The sequence below is a fragment of the Strix uralensis genome, chromosome Z, assembly GCF_047716275.1.
Source record: "Strix uralensis isolate ZFMK-TIS-50842 chromosome Z, bStrUra1, whole genome shotgun sequence".
Taxonomy (NCBI): domain Eukaryota; kingdom Metazoa; phylum Chordata; class Aves; order Strigiformes; family Strigidae; genus Strix; species Strix uralensis.
In genome coordinates, this window is record NC_134012.1 from 49073280 (window position 1) to 49092856 (window position 19577).

At 50.0% G+C, this 19577-nt stretch overlaps 1 long non-coding RNA gene across 1 annotated transcript; it reads right to left on the reverse strand.

Moving 5' to 3' along the window:
* Positions 1-10532: 10532 nt before the first annotated feature.
* Positions 10533-19070, reverse strand: LOC141937545 (uncharacterized). The gene is made up of 4 exons (XR_012627000.1): positions 18983-19070; positions 17306-17467; positions 13788-13991; positions 10533-10715 (listed from the first exon to the last, which is right to left on the reverse strand). It is a non-coding gene; the product is annotated as an uncharacterized LOC141937545 (long non-coding RNA).
* Positions 19071-19577: the final 507 nt, after the last annotated feature.

Sequence of the window (19577 nt, forward strand, 5' to 3'; positions counted from 1 at the left end):
GGGTCTTGGTGCTTGGGGGGTGTTATTGGGGTCATGGGGGAGTTCAGGGGGTTATTAGTGTCTGGGGGTGGGAAGGGGGGGGGGAGTGTCTAATGATCGTCTCCTGGGGGTGGTTTCTGGGGGAGATATTGGGGTCCTGGGGGACAGTAATGGGGTGCAAGAAGGGTCCAGTGGGGGCTGCTGGGGTACTGGGAGGGATCTTGTGGGGGATAAACACCCCCATAACATTTCAAAACACCTCTTATATCCCCCATATCCCCCCAAACCACCCCATATCCCACCAAATCACCCCCAAACACCCCATATCTCCCCAAATCACCCCAAAACACCCCATATCCCCTAAATCAACCCCAAAACCTCCCCATAACCCCCCAAACCCCCATATCTCACCAAATCCACCCAGATCACCTCAAAAGTTTCCCATAGCACCCCAAAACCACACATATCCTTCCAAAATAACCCTTATATCCCCCATATCCCCCAAACACCCCCATATCCCCCAGGTCTCCCCCACATATCCCATCCAAACCCCCCATATACCACCAAATCACCCCCAAAACCCCCCATATGCCCCCAAATCACCCCCATATACCCCCAACCCCACCATATACCCCCATATCACCACAACCCCTCCATATATCCCCAAATCACCCCTAAAATTCCCCATACACCCCCATATCCCCCATATCCCCCCAAACCCGCATAAACCCCAAATCACCCCCATATCCCCTCAACCACCCCCATAACACCCCCAAACTTACTATACCCGCTAAACCTCCTCTATATCCCCAAATCAACCCACAACCCACCCATATCCCCTAAATCACCCCCCAAACCTACCCATATGCCCCCAAACCCCCCCATATCTCACCAGATCCCCCCTAAATGCCCCATATCTCCCCAAATACACCCAAATCACCTCAAAACCTTCCCATATCACCCCAAACCGTCCCATATCCTTCCAAAATACCACTTCTATCCCCCATATACCCCCAAACACCCCCATATCACCCCCAAATCACCACTCAATATCCCCCCAAACCTCCCCATATGCCACCAAATCACCTCCAAAACCACCCATATCCCCCCAAATCACCCGCCATATCCCGCCAACCCCTCCCATATCCCCCATATCCCCCCAAACTCCCCATATATCCCAAATCAACCCCAAAACCTCCCCATATGACCCCAAACCCACCCATATCCCCCAAATCACCCCAAAAACTACCCATATCTCCCCAAATCACACCACAATATCCCAACATCCCATATCCCCCCAAATCACCCCAAAACCACCCATATCCCCCCAAACCCCCCCAAAACTTCCCCATATCCCCCATTTTACCCCCAAACATCCTGTATATCCCCAGATCACGCCAACACCTCCCCACATCCCCTAGATCACCACCAAAACCTCCCCATAAGCCCCCAAACACCCCATATCCACCCAACCCCCCCAAAACCCCCCATATCTCCCCTATATCCCCACAAATCATCTCAAAACCTGCCATTACACCCCAAAACCCCCATATCCTTCTAAAGTCCCCCTTATATCCCCCATATCCCCCCAAACCCCCAAATATCCCAGCAAATAACCCCCCAAAAACCCCATATCCCCCCAAAACACCCCCACATCCCCCAAAACCCCCATAACTCCCCAAATAAACCTAAAACACCCCCATATTCCCCCATATCCCCCATATGACCCCAAAACCACCCGTATCTCAACAAATCACCCCAAAATTCCCCATATCCCCTAAATCACCCCCAAAAAATCCCCATATCCCCTAACCCCCCCAAATCCCTCCTAAATCCCCATATCCCCATAAATCACCTCAAAACCTGCCCATATCCCCCCAAACCCCCATATATACCCCAAATCACCCCCCCATCCCCTCAAACCACCATACCCCCCAAATCACTCCCCAAACCCTCATATCCCCTCAAAACACCACATCCCCCCAAACCACCCCAAAAACCCCCATATACCCTAAATCACCCCCAAAACCTCCCCATATGCCCCCAAGCCCCCCATATCATCCCAAATCAGCCCATGTACCCCAAATCACCCCAAAACTTCCCCAAACACCCCCGTGGCCAACCTCCACTCCAGTGACCCCCACACACACCAGGGTACCCCCCGGACACCTGGGTTCCCTCAGAGTGGGGCTGGGGACTCCCCAGGTGCCTGGTTCCTCCCAAGACACCCCTCTCTGTCACTCTGTGTGTGTGTGTGTGTGTCCCAGGCACCATTATATTATTATTATAATATTATTGTATTATTATATTGGATGAGAAAAGGGGCTTCTGTGTTCATGGAGGTGCTGGGAATGCCGCAGCACGTCCTGGAAACATGAAGGAACGAAGGTCATTGGAACTAGGCGTCAGCATGGAGTCAGCAGGAGAAACCCTGCTGGCCCCACCTAATAACCTTCTGTGGTGAAATGACTGGCTGGGGAGACGAGAGGAGTGCGGTGGCCACTGTCCACCCAGACGTGAGGAAGGCTTTCCGCAGCATCTGCCAGAATAGCCCCGTGGAGACGCTGAAGCAGCGTGGGCTGGCTGAGGAGAGGGGGAGGTGGGTAGAAAGTGGCTGACCAGCCAAGGCCAGAGGGTGGTGAGCAGCGGCACCAAGTGCAGCTGGAGCCCGGGAGCCAGCGGGGAAGCCCAAGGCAAGAGGCATTGCCAGCAGGTGGAGGGAGGAGGGGTCCTTCCCTCTGCTCCGTCCTGCGCTGGGCTCCCCAGGGCAAGAGAGGCGGGGCCATGCTAGAGAGGCGGGGCCATGCTGGAGAGAACGCCCAGCCTGTGGCCCCTCCCACTGTCCGTTGGGCTTGGGCTGTCAATCAGTTGGAGCCAACAGCCCCCAGCGCCGGCAGCACGGAGCTGTGCTGGCACAGAGCGGCACTGGGAGGAGGCAGGGTCTGGCCGAGCAGCGCTGACCAGGCTCCGGCAACCCGCTTCCCATCCTCGCTGTCACCGGCTGGGCCGCATCCTTGGTGCACAGCGAGGGTCCTCCTGTCCCGGGCAGGATGGGCCAGGCCAACGGCTGCTGTGGCTCCAGGTGGGCTCCCCCTGTGGCTTGGGGACAGGGGGGCATGGCCAGGCCTCGCAGCAGCGGCCTTTCTGATGCCTGCCGTGCTCTGCTCCGCAGGGACGCTCTCGCCGATGCAGAGCCGGTGCTGAGCGCAGACGTGCAGCTGACCCGGGGCTGCAAGAGGAGCGAGAGGCGCCTTCTCCTCCTCCAGGAGGAACTGGTGGTCACCAAGCTGCGGTAAGACCCTCCGACCCAGCTGCCCTTGCCCCATCCCTGGCCCCGGCTCAAGGGCTGGGACACCCTGGCCCCCGGCCCCAGGACCTGTGTGCTGGATGCACCAATGCCCATCCCAAGGGCAGGAGGGGAGCAGGGCTCTGCCCGGGGGGGCACCCCAAGGAGGCCACCTCCAGCTCACTGCCTGCCTCTGCTCTCTGCAGAGGTGGCACCACCCTGTGCCCACAGCTCCGCCTGGCCCTGGACCAGCTGTGGGTGCTGAGTGACGGGAAGGAGGCGGCGTGGGAGGAAGAGGTGGAGGGTGTCGGCAGCCGCGAGGAGAGGAGCTCCCTCATCTTCCTCTGGCCCAGGGGCTCCTGCACTGCCACTTTCGGGTGAGTCGTGGTGCCACGTCCCACGGCCGGGCAGGAGAGGTTCCTGTGAAGGGCCTCTGCCCTCCGTGCAGAGCCTGGGCAGGGAGCGGGCAGCACGCCGGCAGGGAGGGATGGGGGGCATTTCTGCGTCCTGCATCCCCTGGTCACCTTTTGATCCCCAGAAGGGAAGGACCAAAGCAGGTGCTGTGGCAGGACAGAGGGAGCCAGGGCTTGGGCAGCAGCTCTGTCCCGCCCCATGGCGCTTCGTCCTGCCCCTGTGTCCTTCCCCAGGGGGCAGGGCTGTGCAGGCATCCGCCTCTGCCCACGGGCTGGGGGGCAGCGGGGCCTGACGCTGTTTCTCCTCTTGCTGCAGCTCCCAGGCGCTGAAGGAGCTGTGGGTGCATACATTGCTGGGGTAAGCTGGGGGGTGCTGCAGGCACAGCCAGATGGGGGAACACAGCTCCCCAGCTGGGGAGAGGTGCCCCCGCGGCTGTGGGCAGCTCTCGGGGAGAGCTGCCTGATGAGAGAGAAGAGGTGGCTTGGGGCTCACCCAGCTCTGTCCCTTCCCGGTGCACAGGATACCCGACGCAGCCAAGAAGCCCCGAGTGACCCTTGTCCCGTCACTCAAGCTCCTGGAGAAGCTGAGCCGCCGCCATGCCGTGAGTGTCTGTCTGGCCTGGGCGCTGTCCCCAGCACTGCTTCTCCAGCCGAGCAGCACAGGCATCACTGCTCACCTTCTGCCACTGCTTCTCTCTTGCCAGTGGAGGCCGTTCAGCACCAGGAGCCTGGAGAGGCTGGTGGAGCACCAGTCAGAGGTGAGAACGGCTGCCTTTCCCCTCTGGCTGTGCTGGGGTGCAGGGATGGGCGTGCAGTGGGGTGAGCTTGCGAGGGAGGGAGGGAGGGAGGGTCCCCTGGTGCAATTCAGGGAGTGGGGAGGGTTGAGGAGCCACCAGGAATGCTGGCATATCCTTGCTAGTGGCACTGGGAGAAAACCTGCCACACGGGTCAGAGAGCCCAGGAGGGCAGAGGGTCCCCACTCCGCGGTGCTCAGGTTGCTGGTGCCGGGTTCTTGCAGGCTGATCTCAAGCAAGGGCCTCCGATGGTCCCGTCGAGCAGTGAAGGGGGACTTTGCCGCTCACCAGGTGAGTTTGGGAAAGAAAGGACCCTCCTGCAAGCAGCTGGGCTGTGCTCACTTGTCCCTTGAGTGTCCCCATCCAGGTTGGGCAGCCCAAGGGAGGACATCAGCCAGAGAAGGAAGGACAGCGCTGGGCAGCGGCCGATGGACGTGGCTCTGCAGGGACACGCAGCCTCTGGTGCTGCCCACAGCCTGGAGGAGGACAGGGCCAGGACTGGGCCAGGCTGTCCCAGGCTCTCAGGAACCCCCAAGCCGGAGCTGTTGAGCTGGAGCCGTGGTTCCAGCTGCCGGCTCCCTGCCTGTCCTGCCACACCGCTCAGCACCATGCTGCAGGCAGGGCAGGGCAGGCTCCGGGAGCGCTGGCCTAGTGGCATCCACTGATGGGCCCTTGCTCTCTTTTCCTTTGCAGCAGGAGGGATCAGCAGCAGAAGCAGCAGCAGCAGCAGGAGGAGGAGGTGGAGGGGGCTGCCCTGGCCCTTCGCTCTGCGGCCGAGCCCGGCCTCTGTCCCGGCACCAGGGCAGGCGGGCTCCGGCTGCAGCAGGGCGCTCTTTGGGCAGCCCCTGGCAGCCCTCTGCGAGGATGGCACACTGCCCCGGCCCATCCAGGTCAGCCAGCCTGTCCAGGGGGTCCCCAGCCCTCCCTCCGCAGGCTCCGGAGGGGCAGCAGGTGTCCCCAGGAGCTCCGGGGATGGGGCACTGGGCTCTTCACCCCCAGCACAGAGCCAGCTCTGGGGCAGTGCTCTGGCCACCGCCGCTGGAAGGTGGCTCCTCAGCCACGCAACTGTCCTCCTGCCTCTCCTGCAGGAGCTGCTGGCTGTGCTGAAGCAGGAAGGACCAGCGACCGAGGGGATATTCCGCAGAGCCGCCGGTGGGACAGAGCTTCGGGAGCTGCGGGAGGCCTTGGACTGCGGCGCAGACGTCGACCTGGGAAGCCAGCCCGCGCTGCTGCTGGCCGCCATCCTGAAGGTGAGCGCTTCTGCCCTGTGGCTGGAGGAGCTCCTGGCTGGCCCTGAGTGTTCAAATGCTCACTTGGAGCCCTGGGCCTTGCAGGACTTCCTCCGGAGCATCCCCTGCAAGCTCCTTGTGACTGACCTCTACGAGGACTGGATGGCGGCGATGCAGACGGCCAGCAGGGAGGAGAAGATCAGGGAGCTGAGAGCGTAAGTGTGGGCAGCAGCCTGCCTGTTGAGCAGGAGCCCTGACCGCTGGCCCAGAGCACCTGGAAAGCTGCGCTGGCTCCCACCAGCCTCGGGCGAGTCTGGGGAACGCTGTGGGCAACATCTGCTTTATTAGCGCCGTGTTCCTGTTCCCCCAGGGTGGCCGAGAAGTTGCCTGCAGCCAACCTCCTCCTCCTGAAGCGGCTGCTGTCCCTCCTCCAGCACATCGGCCACCACGCAGCCACCAGCAGGATGGGCTGCAGCAACCTGGCTGTCTGCGTTGGGCCAAACCTGCTGAGCCCAGCCCACGCAGACCTGCTCCCACTGGAGGCCATGCTGGAGGTGACCCACAAGGTACACGTCCCCACCTGCCGGGGCAGCCTTCCCGGCCCACCAGCGCTTGGCTGCGCAGAGAGCTCTGCAGGCCTCCTCCCGCCAGCAAATGCTGGCGGGGTGGCTGCCTGGAGGAGCAGCCCCACAGCCACAGGCTCTGGGCAGGAGCAGGGGGCAAGGGTGGGAAAGGCTGCTTGGTCCCTTGTCAGGCAGGGGGATTGAGACCCACGGTTTGATGTGTGCAGGTGAACGTGCTGGTGGAGTTTCTCGTGGAGAACTGCAGGGATCTCTTTGAGGAGGAAGCGGGCAGCCTTTCCAGCCCAGCAGACAAGGAGCTGCCAGTCCCCCTGGAGAGATTCAGAGGTGAGATGGGGGACTGAGGGTTGGCACCGGCTGGGGCTTGGGACACCAGAAACCTCCGTGTTGCTTCTGACAGGGCTGGGCATCGAGTGTTGTCCTCTCAGCCCCGCTTGTCCTGTGGCCTCTCTTGCCACTGCTCTCCAAACATGAACGTCTTCCTCTGCAGGATGAGCTGAAGCCTGCAGACAGGGCATCGGAGGGCTGACCACAGAAGTGTAGGGCTTCGGATGGGGGTTGCTTTAGCTCTGTTTGCTTCCAAGAAGTCACCATGTTGCACATGCTTTTGCTTTCTAGACCTGAGTTTGGAAGAGAAAAGTGTCCCTGCAGGCAAAGTGGACACCGAGCACCGAGCAGAAGCTTTGCCGCATGCACCCCCCTCTCTGCTCGGTGTCCTCACGGAAGATGGGGGAGATACGGCGGTGGAGTCTGAAGTGGGAGAGGTACGTCAGCTCCCCAAACACGGTGACAGCGTGTCTGGGGTAGGAGGGGAGTCGCTGCTGTGCCTCTGCCTGGCAGTAGAGCTGGTGTGGGTTTGGGTTATTCCTCCACCCCTTGGGATGATACATAGCAAGGGAAATTGGCAAGGTTGTGTCTCAAATGCACTCGGCAGGTGCTTAATCAAACCAAAGGCCCACAAAATGACTACAAAGAGGCAGAGGGGAGCAGCTGTCAACTTCAGGGGGGTTTTGCTCAGGCCCTACTTCATCAGAGCTTCCTCAGGTCTATTTGGGGGTCAGCAGGGGGACTGTGTGAACTGTGGCTGATGCAAACCAGCCCAAGGCATCTCCTCTGGAGATCTCAGGTACCAATTTAGCAAAGAGTCGCTTACCACTCCAGGTCACCCCTTGCCACATGCCAACCGTGACATTTCTGGTTTAGGCACTGCCAGCTTTGCCTCGAGCCACCCCTGAGAGCATGGCAGACTCCCTGGGGCGCCCAGAACAACTGGCCAGGTTTCCAGAGGAAAGAAGGTAAAATGAGCTTGCTTTGGTTAAAATCAGAACTGACTCCAGTGGGTCGTGGCTTTCCCTGTCTAATCCCACTGTGGGATGGAAAGATTTGCAGGCTCTGCCCACGACGAGGAGAAGAAGAGGAGCCGGAAGAGAAGAGAAGCCTGGGGAGAAGAGAGCGAAAGCTGCGTGGAAAAGAAGAGGAGGAAGAGAGAAGGTGCTTCTGGCGACGGACCAGCGAAAAGACGCAGGAAGGCGCAGCAGGTCGGGCAGCCCAGGTGCGTGCCGGGCTCTCTGCCCAACTTTCACACCTCTCCACACTCCTCTGCGTCAGCCCAACGCGCTGGCGAGGGACAGCGAGGGACGGTGCTGCGCGGGGTCTGGAAATAACTCCCTGGCAGGGCCCAGGGGCTCCCGGCCGAGCCCTGCGGCGTGGCACAGGGGCACTGCGCGTCTCTGCGCGCGCTCGGGGCTCGAAGGGCATTGCCCGGGGGACGAGGCGCCAGAGCCACCCCGTAGCCAGCGCCAGCAACAGCTCTCTGCTCTGGGCCGTCAGCAATTCCTCACACACGGTGTTCCCCGGAGAGGGCAGCACAACCCTGCCTCTTCCTGCCGCCAGGGACTCACCAGAGCTTTCTGACTCTCTCCTTGCAGGTGCCGATTCATTGTCACCGCCTGATCCGCTGACTTTGGGGCCCCCAGCATTGCTGTTTGCAATAAAAAGTTGTTTTCTCTCTTGTGACGGAGTCTGCCACAAGACATTCTGGAGTGGGGGCTGTTGTTCTGTGATGGATCCTGGGGGAGGAGTTTGGGCTGGTCCCTTCTCCCAGCACCCTTCCCAGTGGCCGTCAGGGCTGAGTCGAGGTGCTGTAGGAGGGAAACCCAAGCCCAGAGTCACGCAGGAGGGTGGAGGTTGGACGGAGCCTGTCCAGTTCGTCTGGTCCAAGCTGGGCTCAAGCACGCTCAGCTTGAGCAGGCTGCCCAGCACCACGTCCTGGGGAGTTGGAGTTTGGGATTTCTCCCAGGAGCAGTGCCGTGAGCTCAGGGTGAGGGCGAGACGTAGGCAGGGCACAGTGGCCAGGAAGGGCTGAAGGTCCTTATGGGGCCACCATCCCCGGCAGCTCGCTGTCCCCCGGGGCCCTCATCCCTGCACACGGATTGTCGGGCGGTTTCCTCAGAGCCCCCGAACTCATGGCAATGGTACAAACCAAACGTCCCCTCTGGGCGGTAGAAACCCTCCCCTCAAACGCTGCACCCACTCCTGGGTTGGAGTCCTGCAGCTGCGCCTGGGGGGTTTCCTCCAACACAATTTTCCTCTGCACAGGGAAATACTAAACGCTCCCAAAGTAAGGAGCTGGTCGGGGGTTTCTGGTGGGTGAAGGGGGCAGCCGTAGCGCTGGGTCTCCCCGCCAGCCCCAGGGGGTACAAATACCTTTTAGATGGCCCGCAGGCACGGTACTGAGCAAGACCTCAGCTTGCCTTTGATTTTTTAAATCAATAAACAAGTAAATAAACAAATAAAAAATGCTGTAAATAGCCTAAAACAAAGCTTCAGATGGAGAAGACAGCCATGCTGGGGCACGCCGGGGCAGCCTGGTTTGCTGACAAGGCAGCTGGAGGCTCACAGCACCCCCAGCCCCACTCCCCGATCCCCTGAAGGCTCACAGCCCCCCCCAAATATTTCTGTAGGACCTACACCCCCCCCCCCCCATTGACACTGACTCCACCCCACACCTTCACTGCAAGGTTCTTTATTCCCTTAGGACACCCCCGCCCCCCCCCGACAGAAAACCCCCCAAAATACACCAAAAATAAAAGGGGGGTGGGACTTCCACAAGCCACGCCCCCCCCCCCCCGCCCCGCCCGGCAGGTTTAAGGCACTTGTTGGGTGGGGGAAGAGCAACCCACCGGGCTTGGGGGGGGACGGGGAAGTGAGGGGCTGGCGGGGGTGACCGGCAGAGATGGGGGGGTCGCTGGGGGGGGGGTGGTCACTTTGGGGGCCAGGGCGGGAGGGGTACACCACCACGCACAGACGCTGCCCAAGGTGCATCAGGGCGGCTGCGGGAGAAGAGGGGGCGGAAAGGGGGGGGGCTGTGACCCCAAAGTGCACTACAGCTGCCCCCAAACTGCGCCCTCACAGTGCTCCCCACAGACCTTAGCACCCCCAAATCACCCCAGACAACCTCCATATCACCACAACCCCCCCATATCCCCTCAAATCACCCCAAAATTTCCCTATAGCCCCCCATATCCCCATATTACCCCAAAACCTCCCATATCCCACCATATCACCCCAAAACAGCCCATAACCCCCCAAATCATCCCAAAACACCCCCATATCCCCTCAAACCCCCCATATCACCCCCAAACCAACTATACCCCCAAACCTCCTCTATATCCCCCAAATCATCCCTAAACCCCCCCATATCCCCTAAATCACTCCCAAAACCTCCCCATATCCCCCCAAACACCCCATATGCCCCCAAACCCTCCCAAACCCTTACATATCTCCCCAAATCCCCACAAATCACCTCAAAACCTCCCCATATCACCCCCAAAACCCCATATCCTTCCAAAATACCCCTTATATCCTCCATATCCCCCAAACACCCATATCCCACCAAATCACCCCAAACCTGTCATATTCCCCCAAATCACCCCAAAACTTCCCCATATACGCCCATATCCCCCCAAATCCCCCCCAACCCCCCATATCTCCCCAAACCCCACAAATCACCTCAAAACCTCCCCATATCACCCCCAAACCCCCATATCCTTCCAAAATACCCTTATATACCCCATATCCCCCCAAAACCCCCCTGATCCCCCCAAATCACCCCCACATTTCCCCCCCAAACACCCCCATATTCCAGAAAATCACATTAAACCCCCCCATAGACCCTCAAATCACACCCCCATATCCCACAAAACCCCCCCATATCAGAGAGACCACAGAGAGCTGGAGCAATACCCAGATAACATGGAATAAGCCTTATTTATCCTGTACAAACCTTTAGAGCGAATAATAACAGGAGAACTTTGGAAAAAATCTCCAGTTTTTCGTAGTGTTCCATCTTTCTTTTTAGCTGACTTCTTACTTGAAGTAGATTCTTGCTTTCTTAAGGGGTATACGTTTCTAAACAACTTTGTAGAAGACATCTGTACAGAAATACAAGATCATTGTTTAAGTTGAAAAACTGACTTATCTTCAAGTTTAATTCCATTTTATTTGACTTCAATGTTATTTTCAAGCTGACATTTTGAGCTTTGCTACTGATACCTCTGTTCATTATACTAATGATACTGCCACAGCAAGCAATGTAGACAACCTTATTTTATACCCAAAAGAAAAAAAATTATCAGAGTTTCACAGAATACATTTAAGGGCACGAGTAAGATAGGAAACAAATAGTTTCTTTTACAAAAAAGTAGATTCAAAGTTTTAGAGTATTTCATTAGACCAGCTGTTCTAGTTATAAAACAGAAGGAAACTGATGGTGAAAATAAGTCTTCTGTCCACCCTTTGAGCCTGCCCAGGTTACTACTAAGGCCTAAAATCATATTTTTATAATTGTCATGCATACAGATGACACAAACCTTAGTTCTACCTCAAAAGGAATTGCCTATAACATGACATATGCTAAGAGTATGTTCAGACTAGTCTTCGTAACTACTCAGCATGCAACATCCTTCCCTGTGAATCCCTGTACGCTGCAGCTAGTACACGTTCTTGGCAAATACAGACTGACTCTCTTTGGTTAGCTTAGAAAGTTTAGCAGGAAGACAACGTAAGTGTTTAAGAATCCTATCAAAATACATAGATAAGGATAAGATACTGCTGCGTAAGAATGTTTGCTCCTTTCACGAGTCCACCTATTCAGAAAAGGTGGACTCGTGAAAGGAGAAACTAACTTCAAAATTGAACATAACCAAACTATTGTCTTGTTGCTTGTAGAAGGTGAATTAGTCATAGCAGGTTTTGCATTTTTCTTGTTCTCACTTTTCACAAAATCCTAAGAAAATAAATATGACAAATTTTAACTAGGATTCTTCTGGAAAGAACAATTATCTGTATTAGAGAAGCAGCCACTGTTTAAATGCTATGACTAACAGTAGGGAGGCATTGACTAATACTGGATAGAGGTAACTATTCAAATGTGAATGAAACGCTAAACAAACTTGTGGAAGGGAACTAGAAATGCCTGTAGTCAAACCATTCTGACATTTACTATTTTCTTCTCTCCATTATTTCCTATACTTTTGTCTTTAAGAGATTTGACAAGCCAACACACAAATTGAAATTAATAAATCTAAGTGTAAATTCAGATTTATGGTGACAAGTATGAAAGCCAGGTTGGTAGCACAGTGCCTGCTTAAGCTGTCTTGTAATGACATCTTCTATCTCGTGAAGTGGTGCCAAGAGAGTTCAGATAACCGACAGCCATACCAGCTGGTAACAGCATCAGAAAATGGAAAGAGGGTTTTGTTCTTTAATTAGAAGGGAGTCTCTGCAAAAGATTTGGTTTTGTTTGTTTCTAAAAAACCAAGGGGGTTTTGTTTTATTTTTTTAAAAAATTTGACACGAGCAGTATGTGGTTATGTTAGCACTACAGGTTTCCCCTCAGTCCTTAGTTTTAGTTTTAACAGTGCTTTTCAGTTTTAGGAAATTTAAAAACCAAATTGTGTCTTCAGTAGACTTGTAACAGTTAAAGTTACTGAATCACTTTATAATCTATCTCTGTTTGGCATATGTAACATGAAGATAAATATTTAAGAGTAACATTCAGGTGAATAAAACAGCAATAAGATACTTTTAAAATTAGTTCCATGTTATTGAAAAATTACTTAGCTAAATGTTCTCCCATCGGGGTATGAACATCTACACTATGAGAGGATTTATAAACGGATCAGTACAACAGTCTTCTCAAAACATGGGTGACTACGTTAGATGAAATATATCCATCTGTAGATAAGTGCAGTACTTTTTCAGTGCCTTCAGAAGGATGATTATTTTTACACTTACTTTTCCAGCAGCCTAAGAGAATACTACTCTCAAAGAAAATTGGTTCAAGACATAGGAAGTTTAAATCAACTCTGGACATTATTCCAGAATGAAGTGTTCAATTCCAGATGAATTAACTTACACAGCTTTTAACAGTTACTTTTGCAATCCAAATTTAACAAAGTGAGTTTATCGAAGTACTGTTGAACACTAATCACTGAAGTGGCCATTTCCCTTAACTATTTTACTAAGAGATTAAAAAAACATCACAATGCTAGAAAAGCATCAGACACTTCACTCCCCAGCTGAGACAAACTCACTCAAAGCGTCACTTACCACTTATGCAAATGATCCACAGGTCACCTCCCTTATACCCCCCCGTCAGCTGCAGAAGTCCTTACAAGTGCAGAGATTCATAAGATTACAGGTATGTAAGTACCACCACAATGAGGTGTCAGGGTTTCAGAGCCTCTGTAAGTGTTGTAGAGATAGCTGTGTTTGTGCTAGTGCTGATAAAAGGCAGAGGAAAGAAATGTGCAGTTCGAGTAGGAGCGGAGAAGATTTTTACCAGCCTGAACTGCTGTGAAGCCTTAGTCTCACATGTAGACACCACAGCACTCTAGGAAGGCTGGTGCATATAACCTAGCACAGCTGAAGGAATTAAAGAGGAATTAAGTTCTACAGAAAACAGGGAGGTTCAGGTGCTCATGCAATTAGTTCTGTATATTCCCTCTAAGTACAAAAAGATCAAAGAAAACACAGACTGGACAAAAAGTCAAAGGAAGTGGTCTTGAAACTCTGAAATGCATTGATTAAGCCCAGGGGCTTAACTTGTAACTGCCTATTAGAAGAGATTATAATTGATACCAGTGGTTGTTTAAACCAAAAGAAGCAGTTCTATTGAACTGGTCTGTAATCCTGCAGATCACAGCTAGAGACAGAAGCAAACAGTAAGAGCAAGGAGAGAGAAATTAAAAGGTAAAGAGGAAGTACCGATCAGGGACAAGTGTCCAGAGTCTGGATAAATTGAAATCTGTGACTTTATTCAACATAGGCCAGAGATCCACCACTTGGCAGGGGGCGGGGCATGGGGGGGAAGAGGTTTAAATATTCTCTCTATGTATCCTTAGGATCTCAGTGAGAATCAAAAGGATAGGATTTTAACAAATGATCGGAGTAATAAATTGAAAAACTGCACAATGTATTTTGTCAGTTGGTCTAAGTCATACCTCATCCATCTCTTCACTCTTCCTTTTCTTTCTTGGCTTGAGCATTTTAACTGTAAGTGGTAAGGTGCTGCCCTGGTGCTTCACCTCCATCTTACTGGGTTGCAGAGCTGTGAACTGGATTTCCACCTCTGGTTTTGGGAACTGACTAGTATTTCCATTTTCTGTGGACACTTCTGAAGAGTGAAGGACAATTTCTGAATGGTCCTGCAAATACATGGAAATTTTAAGAACACAAGTTTTGAAATAACTGAGTTAAAAAACCCATAATACATATCTTTCCCCAATGGATTGCAAAGTAAGCATTCCATTTTCCAGCTGTTCACTTTCAGAACACTTCTAATTGAAGGAATCTACTTCAAGCATAGCAGAGTTTAACCCTTAATTTCTAAATCTTTATTACATTTTAAAAAGTTAATGTTTCTATCCACAACCACAGAACTTGAACTCAGCCTGATACTTTGTTTCCAAGTCATTTTGCTCAAGGGCAGAGACAGTCACAGTTTTCACAAGTAGCAGGAGTAGAATTGATATGACTTTCATCTTAACTCTGCTGCTCCTGAGGAGCTAGGCAGTAATGGGAGCTTTTGAGAGAAAAGTATAACCTTTCTCTAGCCTATCTTTAAGGAACTCTCCCTTCCCCTTCTACACCGGAGAAGTTGTGCAAGTAACGAGGTCCAACCAGCAAGCTACAAGCCAAATTCAACCTACGAGAGACTTCTACATCACCACCTGTTCTCTGGAGGAAGAGCAGGCACTAAGGCAGCCCGCTGCCCACAAGCTGAAAACCTTGTCTTGTACCTGCTCACAGCCAAACCGCACGGACTGCACAGGGAGGGTGGGACGGAAAAGTCAGTTTGCACAATTTTTCTTCCTCATCAGCACTTACCTTCCACCATCCACCCAACCTGTTTTTCTTAGCAAAACCAGCAAGTTAGAGCTGTGGTCTTCCCAGCTCCTGCATCTCTGTGGCAGCAGTTTAGCTGGGACTCTGAGTGGGAATACGAGCACCACTGCATTCCCAAAAATGGAGTTGGCTAATAAAAACATTTTTCTTTGTAACTGCTACTTCATGAGAGTTAGCAATCAAAAAGTTACGTAGGAATGGCTAGCGTCGTTAGCTAACAAAGTTATACACAAGAATCCTGCAGTGGAAGAAAGCAAATCCAATTTGCCCTGCTGTTTCTCATCCATTTAAAAGGGTTTATTTATCTTTTTTTCAAGTGACTTATCTAATAATCAGCCACTTCATAAGCATTGGTGAGAGGCAGGATTTCAAGAGCATGCAGTTGAAGTCAGATATAGCTATTCACGTGATTATGTTACACATCTTTCATTTCTACCAAAAGCCACTAAATCAGGTCATCTGATCACCGAGAAAGGTATTTGCAGAAGAAAACTTTAGCATTGTTCAGACAGCAGGATACATTTTCTTCCCTATTCTGCATTTAGCAAAACCCATACAACTGCATAAAATTTTTAAATTTCAGTTTTGTACCTACCTCACTTAATGAAGAGGCACTGCTAAGACATCGAGATAATGAATAATTCCTTTTAACTTCATCATATCTAACTGGAATACTTTGTCCAAGTAAAGGATTAGTTCTGCTTTGTTTTTCCATGAAGTGTAAATATTTAGAATGAGAAAAGATTATGCTAAACTGTAAACCTCAAAATATTTTGATTTTTCTAAAGCTACAATACAAAAGCTCAAGTGCAGACAGCTAATGAACACCTGGGCTGAAAGACAACACAAGTCGAAGGCAGTAACCTCGACTCACGATGCCATCATAAGACGTGCCCTGGTGGGTCTCACCAACAGTCTGTCTAGTTCAATATTCTGCCCCAAGAGTGGCAAAGGGAGATGCTATTTAAGGATAACGTGTGTGATCCTGGTCACCTTGTCATCTGTTCTCTCCACACTCTCCCAGCATTCTCAGCTGTTGCATTAGAATTGTCAGAGTCTACACCACTGCCTAACCCTCAGAGTATCCATTTAAAAATATATTTATGGATTTCTACTACAAAATTTTTCTAATCCCTGCTGACAGTACCTGTTGCCACCACCTCCAGAAGATTACTAGCTGCTTCATACAGGAATATGTTATTTTAACTGTCTTAAAATTATCTCCTATTAGTTTCATGAAGCGCTGCCCAGTTCTTGCAGGATTTTACCAAGGACAGTTGTGCCTTCTGTCTACCCATCGCAGCCATGATTTTGTAAACCTCAGCCCCACAACCCTCTGGTGGCCTTAACCTCTCCTAATCAGAGTGCCAGCTTCTTAGCCTCTCCTCACAAGGCAGGAGACACACATCGTCCTGATCACCTTAGATTTTCTTCTTTATCTCCACTATATCTTTCCTGAGAATTATGTGACTTCCCCCAAAAACTCTACCCCATTCACTTCACCACCATAACAGTTTCTCACATGATAATCCTGTTAGTAGCCTCTCCTTACTCATAACATCAAGTACTGCTGCTACTGGCTTGAGGTAAATACTTCAGCACCAACTGTTCACAACAATTCTTCTCTAGAACTAATTTTATAGCAAAAATAACTAATTTTATGGTGCTCTCCTAGCTGCCATTACAAAGCTATATAAAGCAATAACCATTCTGACAGCTACTCTCTACTCCCTCATACATCACAAGCTTTATCTATTCGGCACTAGCTGAACTGATGAAGTAGCAAGAAACTGGCCAGTCTTATTTGGCAGTAGACAGGAAAGAGATGAAGAGATGCATTTTATCATTCAGTCCAGTTCTGCCACAAGAGGAGAATCGCATCTTCTAGCAGCCAGGGGAGGGTCTGCTAGGAGATCCATGTTCAGCTCTCTTCATTACTAGTTAGCAATGAAGTCACATAGCATTAATTCAGTTTAACAGGAAAACTACCTCATTGAATACTGCTCATGTAGCACACAGGGATTTGGTCAGAATCAGAAGGCTCAGTACAGGTGCAAGCCTTTTAATTTTTGTTCAGGAAATATGCAAAGTCGATCTTTTCTTTGTGTAAACTTCAAATATTGTTTTGTTTTTAAGTAAGATGAAAGATACTGTTCTGTTCTTGTGAACCCCATATGGACTGGCAGCTCTAATTACAGAACCATCTCTATTACCACACTATAGGTGATATCGGGAAAGTTGTTTGAGCTGAAATCCCCTTACCAGTGACATAACCAAACAGAGGTGACATCACAAATATTATGTCTTCAGATCTCTAGAACCTGGATTAGTTAACTAGTTTTTCCCTCAGGTACAGAAGTTTTATAGTGTATAGAGAGGTGATGTTCTATTAACTAAAGTACTTCTTATTTCTGAGAGGGGACTTGAAAGAGGGAGAGGGAAGAATGAACAAGAACTCAGAACTAATGACACAGCTAAAGTACGAAGAACTACAGGAAGTAACTTTTGGGAGATTCCCCACATTGCTGAAATATATAGTGAGCAAACAACAAAACAACAAAGTCATTAACAACATATCATTAGTACATACTTTCTACAAATATAACAAACATACCTCTTTGTTTACAGACTGATCTATTTTATCTTGTCCTTCAGGTAAAGGTACTTCTGCCAAAGACTGAAGACTTTTATGGTTAACGCGTTGTTTCAATTCCTTTATAAAGTCATCTTTCTCAGCCACCTGTTTTCTTAGTTCTTCTGTATCAGTTTCCTTATCCTAATAAACATAGCAAAAATTGCCACAAATTGCAGGATTGGCAAAAGAAATTAACATGTGCATGAGCATCATTACAATTACTCAGCAGCATCAGTTTTAGAATTGCAGGCTCAAACAGCCAGCTGTCCAACAAAAAGCCAACAACTTCATGTATGAGTGGCCTCTATTTAAAGTCAAGAAAGGTCATATAACAGCCTGGGAAGATGTAACGCAAAATTTTTATTTTACTCTACTTATGTAGGGTTATAAAAGTTCACCTCCCATTTGCTCATGAAGTTCTTGGTTCTGTGAAAAAGGCAGCAGATGTGATAGTTGTTTCAGATTTCCAGTCCAATCAAATCGCAATCAAATGATCAAATGGACTTGAGTGTTTATTTGAACTAATAAGTTTTTTGAAACTTCAGTTACTGTTACAAATTCAGTTTCAGAAAAGCATAAAGCTTTTTTTATATTAGCTGCAAACAATTTCAATATGTTTGAAATAGAGCCAAAACTTCTACAAACCATCTGAACTGTTCTGACAGTTTAGTTTGGCATAGTTAGTACTATCTTATGGCCTTAGTAGACTTGAGATGTAGATCTTAAAAAGCTCACACCGAACTAGTTTCACTACAAATATACAAAAGCAAACCATGCTTCAAATTAGGAAAAAATGTGTCTATACTTATACTCTTTGTGAAGAGAATTTTTGTCAAGAACCACCACTCCTGCTTGCCCACTTTTTGATTTTATTACTGGAAAGTCTCAGGCAAGCAAAGTCACAGACAAAGTGAAAGTAGTCCTAAGCTCCTAACATCCTCCTGTACTGATTGCAGGTCCAGAAGGTCATTGCTAACTACTTCTAGATGCAAGTATAGCTTTAGATTGTACAGATTCGTATAATAATTTCATATGCTCAGGAAATTACAACCTTGATACAGTCCAGTGACCAGGCAAGGTATCCGCCTTGTTATCAACTATCAGTCACTCTACTTTGAAAGCGATATGGGAGCAAAACCACTAGCATTTTGACCAAGTATTTTTACTGGAAAGAAGCTTTTTTTGTCAACTACTGCCTGCTTCTTCTCTTCCTGCTAAAGCCTCATAGGCTTTTTCCTCCCCCCCCCCCCCCCCCCCCTTTTTTTTCAGAAAAGCCAAGCAAGAAATCTTGTTTTTCAAGGTATGTTTTCTCAGCTTCATTAAGTAGCAATTCATTTAAGCATAGGTTACTTATTGGTGTTTTACACACAAGATGAAGTTTGAAGAATTCACAGCAAGGTGGTGGTGGTGATAGGACAGAAAGGAACAGGCACTTGCACTTCCATTAGGTATTATGCTTTTTCATGTTGTGACACTCCTGTTCTTCCCTTTTCACACGGAGAAGATCTCATGTAGGCTTTGCCATGTGATAAAGTGAGGGGACTTTGACAAAGGCCAGCTCCCCTCAAGCGCCCACACTGTTAACACTTGACACGAGATCTGCTCTGTACTAAAGACTTACGCTAGAGGACTCTGCTGAGACCTCCAGTCACTTACAATTTCTGCTTGTTGCTCTACCAACGTTTTCCACAAATTTTCTCATTTCTCTGTTGCAATGGCTCTCAGCTTCTTTCACTTGACTTATGAGTCTCATTTTCTCCTCCGGCCAGTTCTTTCTATCAGTTCGATACTTTGCCTCATTCTCCTATTTTAGTGGAACCAGAAATAAAGCCATAGGCAGAGATTAAGCGGCACAAAAACAAGTCTTAAAATCCAAATTACCGTTAAACACATTAGTTTCAAAAAGATATCAGAAATACTAGCACAGTTTTACTCCAGCATATTCCCAAGTGCAAGTATTACATTCTCGTTTGTTTTTTCCATTTAAAACAATTGTTTAGCAGTTTTCAGAATTTATTATTCAGACTGGCATGTCTTCAGGGAACAGACTATTTTTCCTCTAAAAATGCTCTGGGTAAGTCACAAACACTATTAAAGTTACACCAAAGGTAATGGCAAAAAGACCCTTTTTACTTACAAATTCCCAATCTTTTATACTGCCTTGCAGGTCATGTTAGGAAACCTACTTCAAGACTGAAAAGCAAAAAATGCAGCACAATTTGAATGGGAAACAGAGATAGTGTGTAACCAG